The sequence below is a fragment of the Thermobia domestica genome, chromosome 10 (assembly GCF_964235325.1).
Source record: "Thermobia domestica chromosome 10, izTheDome1.hap1.1, whole genome shotgun sequence".
NCBI lineage: Eukaryota > Metazoa > Arthropoda > Insecta > Zygentoma > Lepismatidae > Thermobia > Thermobia domestica.
This window is the reverse complement of record NC_137463.1, coordinates 19,164,976-19,177,420: the sequence shown is the minus strand read 5'-3', so window position 1 is coordinate 19,177,420 and position 12,445 is coordinate 19,164,976. Positions and strand designations below refer to the sequence as shown.

General features: G+C 33.5%; 1 protein-coding gene across 1 annotated transcript in view; it reads right to left on the bottom strand.

Annotated features, from left to right (window-relative positions):
- Positions 1-10,808, bottom strand: part of trc (Serine/threonine-protein kinase tricornered) — a 230,655-nt gene extending 219,847 nt beyond the window's left edge. The window contains exon 1 of the mRNA XM_081727837.1: positions 10,494-10,808. The gene's annotated coding sequence lies outside the window, so the exon portion shown is untranslated. The remainder of the gene's footprint in view (positions 1-10,493) is intronic.
- Positions 10,809-12,445: the final 1,637 nt, after the last annotated feature.

Sequence of the window (12,445 nt, the reverse complement as noted above, 5' to 3'; positions counted from 1 at the left end):
CAACACAATTGAACAAGCAATATTAAATTAACTGCTCTCAAAATTTGTTTAAAAATTCGATAAAATTTGAAATGTATTTAATTCAAACGAAATTACTAACGTACCTTCTAAGCTTAACGTTTAATGGTAATGCTTCGAACCAAAGGAGATGTGACAATGATAACGAACGAAATAGTCAAATGTAGGTGGAAGGAAACGGGAGTACCCCGAGAAGAATTAACACATGATGTCTCTCCACCACAAAGCCAACTTGGTGTAAGCTGCATCACATCTGCCATACACATTCGGAACTGCTTTTAGGAACACACGAGAGAATCAACCTCTTTTACTTGCACGCATCCTTAATAAGTACGAATTAATGAAAACTTATAGAGAAAAATTACAAGACCTTAAGTTTCACCTATAGAAGATGTATTGTGAGGAAAAATTGGTTGATCCCTCCAATTTTCTAATACCGAGTTCAATCATCATAGATGTTCACTAGTATAGGCAGTTACCCAAGCATAATAGTGATTTGGCATATGTCATGTCAAATGATGTTCTACAGCTTCTATAACATCGCTGAAACCAAATTGTTTCTGAACTACATAATATGTTTCCATATGCGTTAAACTTTTAGTCCGAAAAAGATTGAAGTCCACGAGGCATCTTTTTCAACTTCGAAAAGAGACTAAAGGGACAAAACTGTAACAGAACCAAACATGATGGATACGGTGGATAAGTTGCAGCAGTTTATACTCACTGCTTTTGGAAACTTCAACATTAGTTTTAAGGCGTTTTAGAAGATTGACATGATGAGTTTCTTCTGTGATGGATCCGAACTCTTTCCGTTAGTTTTTCTTATAGCTGTTACAAAAGCTTAGTATGGTGTTCAGTAGAGATGGGTTTACCTGATGGAACATAGTCAATGAGAAGGATATCTTTTGTATTACTTAAAAACTTTCCAACACACTTCACACTCATGGACTACTCTGTAGGTGAAAATTAGGATCATTCAGAGATTTACGTTCTGATTTGATTCCGGTAAAGCAGAATTCACTGTGACTAGAGTTTAAACTATATTTCTAGGCAAGAATTAGAAAATACGAAGCCGAGCCTTCACACTATTTTTCATATCATATATGTCTGTTGTTGTCATATCCTTCCTCACTGAATATTTTATGACTATTAGTGTTCAAAATTTCTCATTTTCTAAACTAAACACGCGTGTACAACTGCAACAATAGTTATCAATAATTCAGACGTTTCTTGATCTAGACAATATCGCAACGATGTAACAGAAGATGGCCCACAATACATCGTACTTTGTTTGCAACTAGTGTTGCAACATGTGAGTCATCGCCCTCTTATAAACAAGGATAGAGGCGGTAAGTGACCGTTCAGGAAGCGGACTGGACAGCGAAATGTTTGTTGCACTCAGTGGTAAGCCGGAGACCTAGATTCTATTCCCTGATCAGTACCGCAAGTTATCCGAAATATGGATAACGAATAAAGTGACAGCAATATTTTAAGATTTCTTTTGAACCTTCATCAGCAGTTTTTGACGTAATGCTGTTTCAGCTGCAAAAACGTAAACCAAATCGTGATCTCTTACCCTGTTTCTTTGTTGAAAACTCTATACTGCGTTCTGGCAAAAATAAAAGGTTGACTAATCTCTTGTATTGTTCATATGAAAGGGAAAAAAAAAAAATCTGTGTTGAAGACAACTCAAGAAATAAAACATTACATTATGTGCTATTTATAACACACCATGCTGCAGAGAACTGAAACAAAGTATAGTTATGTGTACAGTTGAAAAGCAAACAAAACTTTTTTTTCCCTCTTTATAATGTGATAGTACTGAGACTGTAAACATGGATCATCAAACAAAAAAGTTGAAAATAAAAAAGAATAAAGCTCCCTGCTAAGTTTACTACTACTTTTTTTAAAAAAATTTTGGTGAATAACTTTGATTTTGGTGAAGAAAATCAAAAATGTACAGCCAGGTAATATCTACAGAATGATATTAAATTAACTAATAATAGTTTCCAAACCACTTCTTATAGACCATAAATTTGGGTACGCAGTTTATGACGTCAAAATTGTTGGGCACCAAAATTTACACACTATTCGAAGGTTGTTGAAAATAATTATTATTTAGCATAATATCGTTTCGTAGATATTAATTATCTGCATCGCTTTGTACATTTTTATTTAACACTTAATTTTCTTTTTTAAGGTAGAATATAGAATTTCAGTCAATTAGCTACAGCTCATCTCTATTTATCCTAGGATCATGTTTCGTACCTCATTCTCTTCAAATAGAATAGCTTTTCAAACGGTACAACTAACATAAAACTATCATGCTCCCAAGGAGGGAATTTTGGTGAAAAATCCCTTTTTTCTTAGTTTGAGCCCCTCTGGACCTCCCATGTTAAAGCGCAGATCTCAAAACCAACTGAAAAATACCAAGGGGTATAGTGAATGTGTGTACAAAATTTCAAGCTTCTATCTTGAAAAGTAAAGGCGTGAAAATATTTATCAATGTGCTAAGAATATCCCCACAATACTCCTGATTCCCATTTACACAGATTCTCCGGTAGAAATTTTCTTAGACATCCTGGTTCGTACCTCAATCTCTTCAGAATACAACAGCCTATCAAACGGTGCAATTCACATGTCTCCATCACGCATCTGAAGAGGGAAAATCGCGAAAAAAGGGATTTTTTTGTTTTAAAAAATATCCCTTTATCTTTTTGCCCCTCTGAAATCCACCTATATTAACGCACAGATCTGAAACAAATCTGTGCAATCCTAAGAGTTGCACTGAATGTGTGCGCAAAATTTCAATCTTTTAATTGCAAAAGTATGCCCGCCACAAAATAAAAATGGGCCTAACAAAAAATTATTTTCATTTATGACGTCATCATCCCCTATGTTTCGACACAGAAAGACGTGAAACAATATGTAACGTGTTCTACAATGTCCCCAGGCTTGAAAAAACGAAGGAAAAAAACTTTATTAGTACTTCTTTAATCAAGTAATGAAGAAACCGTGAAGAAACCGACCGTGTAAAAACAGACGATAAAATTTTAGGGTTAATATATATTCTTCATTGTTCATTAAAATTGAAAAAATGGTGAGCGAAGCGAATAGCCTTAATAACGGACGAAACTAAACAAAAAAAGATTTTGTAATACTGCACAAAGATACAACCATCTTAAACTAGCTATTACCTATTTCCAGAATTCTAATTTTTGAACACATTACTTGACTTCTGATGGTCGGGACTGTTACCTTCTTCCCGAGCTTTTTAGCTAGGAATGAACTAAGAGTTCGGTTAAGTTTTAAATAAGTAACGTCTCCATACAAATAGCTTAATCGAAATGTTAACTAACATTTAATGAGGTTCGTCATTTTAGTGTCATTGCCTCCCCTTCTTCTTTTCCAGTGTCCTCAAAGGTCAAAATATACAACTGTCAGAATTTAAATTATTCGTATCTTACACCTCGCATTACCACTCCTGCAGGTTACAGGTTCTAATGCCATAGAAAAAGAAAAGTGGCGAAAATAATATTAAAGTGAAGATGATTATTGAATATATCGTAAGCGTTTGAATCTGGTACTAATCACTTATCTAAATCAATCGAAATCCTACACAATTCCTACCTAAAAGGCAATGGAAAGATGGCACAAGCACTGCATGAAGAAAGAAAAAAAAACACATATCGCTTGCATGCAAAATAAGCCTTTATATATATATATATATATATATATACATTTAACAGAATCTGTTAGTAGTCATACGAATAACGAACTTTGGAGAATCTTGGCCTACCTGAAGTGAGCCTATTTCCTGGGTTAGGTCCCTGATCATATTGTATAAGACTGAAAACAATGCGAGCTCTCATCACAACGCTATATTACCGAAGATGTAATTGTAAGTGTACATCATTAACCATTACCGGTATCTGAGTTCCTGACGTTTTCTTTTTTTTTTTTTTTCACATTTATTTCTTCACTAAATGTTTTTACCATGTATTTAATGTAGTAAGTTATATTGTAGAACACATAAGAATGATTTCTACTAGTTTATCGTGACGCCGTATCACAAGCTTGCTCCATCACTTCGAATCGGTCTGTTTCCATCTTGCGGCATTACGGCAATTAATTTCATTTCGGTTCATTTGTTAATTAAAATAATTCGAAAAGTTACAGACTTTATTTTACATGGATCTTGTACAATTTACCTTTCCACTGCGTGAATTTATCTATCATCAGTAATGTTTCGCCCGCCTACCTTGCAGCGGGGTTCATTAGACCTTCGGCTCACTTACATAGGTAAGTACATCTCTTTATACTATACCTAAAATTGTTTAGAAATTAAATTTGTTGTGAAAAAACATTGACAACCTTGCTAATTGCCACTATGAATACTTCGTATGAGCCTGCAATAAAATAACCAGGCAATAAAATTAGTGGTATATACGTAAAGGTAAAGAACTTTTATTTCACTAATTCCAAAGCCTAAGCGTCTAAAAAAACTCAACTACCTCACAGAATATACATTATCTATTTTTTTAACTCTCAGTCGACAGAGTGAAACTATGTGGGTTTATAAAAGGCTTAACATAATCTAGAGATTCCACTTAATATGATGCAGTGATTTCAATGATATCGTACTGGGTGTAATTTATATAATATTTGGATTCCGTATTTAATGAAAACATTATACGTGTACGTGTTTCCTAATATTTAATACTTATCTGGTGAAGTATATTTTTGACATCTCTGCCAGTCTTTTTATGTACTACAATTTATCGTTAACAATTCACAGAAAGGTTTCATTTCTTTTGTACATTTTACACAGAATATTGTTTACCACCCAATACAGAGAATGTGAGTCATTAAAAAATGGAAATACTATACAATTGGTGCAATGGGTATAATTCTGCAAGCGGGAATTCATGTCTAAAAAACTCATGGTTCCTACAGTCTGGAAGTTTAAACATTAGAGCGGCCGTTTATTATGAATATTTATATAAAGAAATGAGCTAAAAAAATAAGTAATCATAGCCCTACTGCCACATAAATGAAACGGAGAAAGGACAAATAAATTCAAGTCAGTCAGCTAATGAGTACACAAGTTCGTATCAATACGAAACAAAGAAATAAAAGTACAAAACCTAGAGAAATACCTGTTCTATACTTGTGAATTTAAACAAAAATAAGGGAATAATTACACAAAATTTACAAGTGGCTGCGTCTTGTTAAAAGTTACTCGACAGAGCTATATGTCTTCCTCAGAAGGTCGGAATTACTTGTTGAAAATAAAATGAATTGTTTTAGCTTAATGCCCCAAGCTATGTCCTTTAGGCTATGGAGACGAAGGAATTGCTTATTCAAAAACTCTTCTAATATTATATGTACGCGTAGTCTTGTGATTAGTTGCAGATTCTGATCTGTTGAAGGATGATAATCCTTAACAGATACAATCAAGCACAAAAGAAAAGGTTTAGTAAAATGTAAAAAATAGTTATAAGCAGTGGCGGCGGTTGGACGTTAGAAGTGGGGGGGCAAGACATGATCTGAACAATTGTATATCAATGTTAGATTTCCTGATTGTTTCTAACACTGTTTGATGAAAGGTTGTATAACTAATAGGATACTATCTTTTTCACTTAAAATGCCGTATATCGTATTTCTATTTTATTAAGTAAATTCATAAGAGCAATTCAGGTAGGTACTAGCCCTTTATACTCTTAAACAACGAAAGTGTAAGAAGAGATTTGAGTTCTTGCTCTTGAACATCTTAAAATTCTGTCTGGAAAATTGTGTGATCAGATTATTTAATAAATTTGCAAAATAAATAAATAAATAGAAGGGATAATATTAATTTTAATAGTAATGAATAATAACGCTCCTTTTGCACAAGTTATATTGAAACTGGGAATTAATGAACAATTTATACTTTTAATTCCACACATGCCATTAAATGAATGTTTTTAGTCTTAGAAAATGAAATACAGTAAGTACTGCAAGCATATGCTATGACATTTAAAGAAATATGCAATTCCAATATTAATTGCTTTGAATTGCAATTAAAACGCAATTCCTGTAGCTTTCTTAACTCTATGGGAAGACAAATAACCAGTACGTACTCACGCAACGGCAAATATCATATGGCACCATTTTTTTTCTATGAAACAGTAATACATACAAAACCTTTACCAGGGTGTCCACATTCTGGAAAATAAGTGAAAGGTCAGTGAAAGTCAGGTCAGAGAAGTAAAAATGTATCAGGTGAAGTCAGGGAAATGGCAGATTGGTCAGGGAAAGTCAAGAGAAAATCGATTTAGGTCCATTGTTCAATTATTGAATTTATGAAATATTGTTAATTTCTTTACTGTTACTGGATGCAAAATGTGGCGTTCTCAATGATGACATTGAGGGAGTCAGTGTTCTCTGATAGTGTCGTTGAAACTAATTTTCTGCGAAAAATACATCTAACTACATCCTGGCATATTTGCTCAAAAGGGTAGACGCTGTTCTAGAAGAATTGCATGGTGCCACAAGAATATCTGGACAAGTGGCTGAGGACGCGAAGAAATAGTATATTCAGCTCACAGTGAAAGTTCAGACTGAAGAAATTAAGGAACACTCGAATGAATTCATAGCCAATGACAGAGATGGTATTGGACTTGATGAGTTTTTTACTTAGTCTTAGGAAATGGGAAGAACTTCGTTGACTTATTTTTTGAAAGTGGTTTCACAATAAATAGACTTTTCATTGTTGACAACTTACAAGAAGAATCTCTGGTGGCTCAACGGGTCATATATGATTCTGTGATGAGAATAGGTGGATCATCAGGATTAATAATTACAAGAGGTATGATAAATTCAGTGAGAAGTTCAATGAGACAATACCATCTGTATCTGGAAAAGAAAAGAGAAATAAATGCTGGAGACGAGAAGAGAAGAGAGAAACAGAAGATTCAGCAACAAAAAAGGAACTGGAGGAAGAAAAGAAAATTAACGTGCGAAGACAAGGATTCAATGAGAAGAAAACTATGCGAGAAAATATGAAAACAAATTTCTAAACAACAAATTATTTAACAACTGCACCAGCAAAAGTATGTGTTACATAATGTGTGTGTGTTTTTCTTTTTCTTTTTTAATAATCAGTAAAATCATGTATGAACTGTTTCTTACTATAGACAATATTATAATGCTGTGTAATTGGTATTATAATGTATAAGCATATAATGTGTAATTTTTTCATATCTTAAGTACTTTGTATACTGCACACTTTTGTTTGTAACTTTACATTTTGTGTAATATGTAGGCCTAATCAATAACGACCTAATGCACATATTGGTAAATTTACAATTTACATTCCTTTGGAAAGAAAATTGAAAAAGAAAGAAACAGAAGTGGAATAGAACAAGGTCAACTATGGGGAGTGTGGAGGCTGGGGTTTCTTTCTTTTTTCAATATTTTTAAGTTATTCAGGGGTCAGGAAAATCTGCAACTTTCGTCATGGAAAATCAGGGAAAAGTCAGAGATCTTTTCTCCAAATTGTATGGACACCCTGTTTACATTTCCAAATGAAATTATATAAATTAGAACGTCACTTCAAAGAAGTGGGGGGAAACTGCCCCCTCTTGCCCCCCCCTAATCGCCGCCCATGGTTATAAGCCGATGTTTTTCATTAGTGTAGAGCTCTCGAAAGTAGCAGGACTGGTTACCGAAATCATACTAGAAACAAGACGATTATGATTTTCAGAACACATAAGAGACCTGCAGGCTAAGTGTTAGTTAATCAGAATGATAACTTTTGCTGATAAACTATTCCATCAGGGTTCAGGAAACGACTCGTTCAGGAACAGTTCGGAATCTGTAAATAATTACAAGATATACATTATAATGATGAAGAACGCCTATGTCGAAACAGTGTAGACAATATTAAAACGACGCAGTCCCTGTAGTCTCGTATAATTATTTAAAAGCATTCATCAATTCATTTTGTTAAATCAGTGAACATTTGGAAAATTAACCTAACGTAAAAGCTAAATTCTTGCAAATTTCAATCGGTTCCAAGGAAACATTGAGATGAAAACTAAGAAGCGTACTATTAACGCAGTATAAACTTGTGAAAATGAATTACGTAAAATATCAAGTAACACTATGTGAAGCTAATATTGAAAATAAAACACTGGAAAAAGTAACTAAGACGTGCAGGTTTACTTTCGGCGCACTACTCGAATTGTTGAAAAATTAGAACCCTTTCGCTAATTTCCTTCTTATTGTTTCCCAACTGATTTACGCTGGGCGACATGAAAATATCTCACATAGCATAGTTAAAATTTACAGTACACCATAAGCAATTGCTGAAAAAGTACAGCTTTTAAGGAATTGCATATAACTACAGCCTCCGGGTGTATGCATAAAAACTCAATTGCAAAAAACACAAAACAACCTGTGCTAGATAGCCACTAAAAGCACGAATGTTATCTAACCAAGTTAGGGAAGAGTGAAGCTGGGGACGCGAGAGTTAGCGACGGGATGTGTCCGAAAAAAGCAGGCGCGTCAGCGAAGGTGGGTAAATGCGTTAGCAATAGTAGTGAAAATGTGATGGTTTCGGTAATGTTACTATTGCACTTGTAAACATAAAATACAACTTCTGTACACTGTGCAGAAATACACTACCGGTGGAAAAAATAGTTTCTAATTCAGTATGTTTCATCTGCACTTACTTATTTAATCCTTCGTAAAGCACTTGCAATGATTTTATACTCCTAACCGTACACTTGTAAATATAAAATACAGGTGTATTACTTATTATTTAATTCTATTGCATGCAGAAATATGTTCGTTATAAATATATCTTTACATGCAAAGTATTGAGTTTTAGCTGTAAATCTTCGAAAATGTGGTGCGCCAAAAATAAACCAGCACCAACTAAGAAACATCGTAAAAATAGATTTTTTTCAATACTGCGAAATTACTGACATATTTATTTATATAATTCTCCTTTTGAATATAATCCTAAACTTGAATCTATAATTACTCTTAATAGCTGAGTTCTATCGAGTGTATCAATCATCAGGATATTCATTGAAACAAAACATTTTATACAGAATCAAGAATAGAATACTCAGGTATAGTCATTTGCACCTAACTGTCAAATCTCAAGGTTGGAACGATATTAAAATTCTCGCTCTACTTTTACAATTGAGTAATATAATTTACATAACCCTGTATTTTAACCAATGTGTTATAAATTCATATTGATTGATTCAGAAAGATAAAGTCGTACAGGCTTTTCTTCAAAAACCAAGTGATTGGATGTATACAAAACAAACACAACTTATAATGCTCTCATTCACTCATTCTTAGTATCAATAACCAGTTTTTTTCTTCTTATCTGTGTACAGTACACATACGAAAAAAGGTTTTAAAAAAACGCCATTCTATTTACACTCTCTTTTAATTTACTTAACGTAGCTAAGTTGTGTAATCGATTATTACTCCATGTCAACAATCGGTTTAAACTGTTACCTCTTGATACTTAAAGTGGTAAGTTTTTTTCTTCTCTTTTCTTTTTTTGATCTATGGACTATGACGTGTGAGATAGTAAAGTTCTTTGGTCTGGCATTTAGTACTTGGGAAAAAATAGCCTTGCACAGTGATATATTCTTGTATTCCTTTACCGAATGGGTTAATCTTTTCGCAGTAGATCAATTCATATATTCGGTTGATATCCTGATCACGTATACGCTTAATATGAATTTTAATTAAGTGCAAAAGTAGATTAGTGTTACTATTTTGTGCCTTTGTGACTCATGACGATATTGATTTATTGCAGTGGTTAACTTCCTCATACTTCAAACAACGAGTTTCCTAACAATAAAGAACTTTTATGTGCTTTATATTAGCAATTTGGGGTTAAGTTTAGAGTTACCCCTCCGCTTTTTATAAAAATCAGTAAAATTTACAGGAGAAATGAGGTAAGAAATGATACTTTGAAGTATTTATTTGATGTTTAGGAATGTAAGTTGGGCAGGAGAGTTATGTTTAATACGAGAAAAGATATGTGGAAGTTAGTACTATTTGCCGGATGCGGAAGCATTGCGGAAGGTTTCAGCAGCATGGTAGTTGTAAAATATGGCGAATATGGCGAACAGGTGTAACGGATGCGCAAAAATAATGAAGAAAACCTTTTAAATTTTTGTGAAACACACGGAGTACTGAAGTTAAGTGAAATGTAACAATTTTTAATACTTTAAGCACTGTTTTTTGTATGTTACAAAGTCCAAGGGCAACTTCAGACTGGAGGGGCATCTCTAAACTTAAGCCGCAATTTGGTATTAAAAATTTAATTTAGCAAGCATTTAATTCATGCATGAACTTCAAAAATTTATCACAAGGAATATTCCTTGCAAATGTCATACGAAAAGATCTTTTGTTACGTGCATACAGATTTTACATAAAACAGGAAGATAGATTCTTACCTTGTCCCTTTCGTGATATCTGAATATAATAACAGATTTGTTCAATGTTTATGCTCAAGCGAATTGTATTGGCTGAAATTATTAGCACTAATCATAAGATTCATTCATATTTTTGCTCACTCTGGATTTCGCAATTACACACCATTCCGTCCCCGAGTAACGAATAATGTATTCGTTCGCTTCGCTCAGCTGAGTTCAGTTGGGAGTATAGTTCCGAGCGTATGTACTTCCGGCTGCCGAAGGTCTACTTCTTTGTACACTAATGTAATTTATAGTCTTTTCGAAGTTCGTATAATAGAAAAAATCAATTCATGCTGAAATGAAAAACTGATATAAAGAATTTACTTCAAATCATTAAAAACTTTAACTCTTTTTCTACAACCTTGTTCCATAGACTTAATACGGCTACAATGAGTATGTAGTTATTACTGGAGCGGTTTGTCAAAAGGCTTAAAATTGCAGGTTTTTTTTTTTTTTTTTTTTTTTTTTTTTTTTAAGAACCACGATTTAGGGATACAGTCCCTTGCATTTTAGTTTTCGATAAGGTGAATAGCCGTTATAATTGATTGTTAATCATGATTAGAATTCCTCTGAACTCTGCAAACTTCGCGAAGGTTTATAAGAACTGGGTCAGCGGTGATGATGATATAATTGATAAGAATGGAATGACGAAAGTGGGAGGAAACAGAAGAATACCGAGAGAGCCCACATATTTGTGCACCACATAATCCACTTGTCGGGAACTGAGATTGAACCAGTGGCGGCTTTAGCAGGTAGACCAGGTAGGCACAGGCCTACACCAAAAATTTGAAAATATATATAAATGCTGAAAGATACAATATAAAGAGTAATATATTTTCCACTATTTATATTAATGGTAGATAATTATTTCACAAATAGAATCAACCACTATTGTATATATCCATAAGCGAGGGAGTGAATCTACCCAAAATTAAAATCCTAAAGCCGCCCCCTGGATCGAACCAGAGACAACGTGCGCCAAGAGTAAGCGCTCTACCAGTGAGTTACCGCAATTCTTATTTTTCTTCTCTCGTATGTTGTTCTTCAGTAAATATATATATATATATATATATATATATATATATATATATATATATATATATATATATATATATATATATATATATATATATATATATATATATATATATATATAACAAATTCTATGTATATCAATAGTGCACAACCTTGTGATTCCACTAACAGTTATAAAATGAAAATTGGGATTATATATGTCTTTGTATAACTTAATTATAAAATTTAATATGTTAAAACTGCAAACTTAATAGCATTTCGCAGATGAGTACCTTCGCCTCCTATCTCACTCTATGTGTGTGTGCGTATGTATTTGACTAGTTATTGGAGCGCTCTACCCTGTCAAAATCATTGGAAGGTTATTGGGTATCAAACGCAACGAAATTCTTAAGATTTCTGTGAATAAAATTTGTATTTTAAATTATTTAAGATTGTATAGACCATGTTCTTTCCCAGGTCCATCCTGAAACTTCCGATGGACTATTTTGCCTGATAGTACACTGAAAGTGATCGAGTTTAGAATGCCTGGAAACTATAGGCCTTATGCAGAGTCGTTTTGACGTATGATTAGCGTTATACTAAATAGTTTGACTAAAATACGTTTCCCGTAGTATGCAAGCCTTTAGTATGAAGCTAATCATACTTCAAAATGACTCTGCATACGACCCTATACGTCTTAAACATGGAGTGCCGACACCTGCCGCCTTATGCAGAGTCGTTTTGACATATGATTAGCAACATACTAAAAGCCTGACTACTACAGAAAACATATGTTAATCGATTTCTGTAGTATTTCACTAATCAAACATCAGAACGACTCTGCATAAGGCCCCAGGGGCTTTAGGGTGCAACTTGCACCCATAGATTCTTTTAGAAGGGAGAATAATTTTTCATTC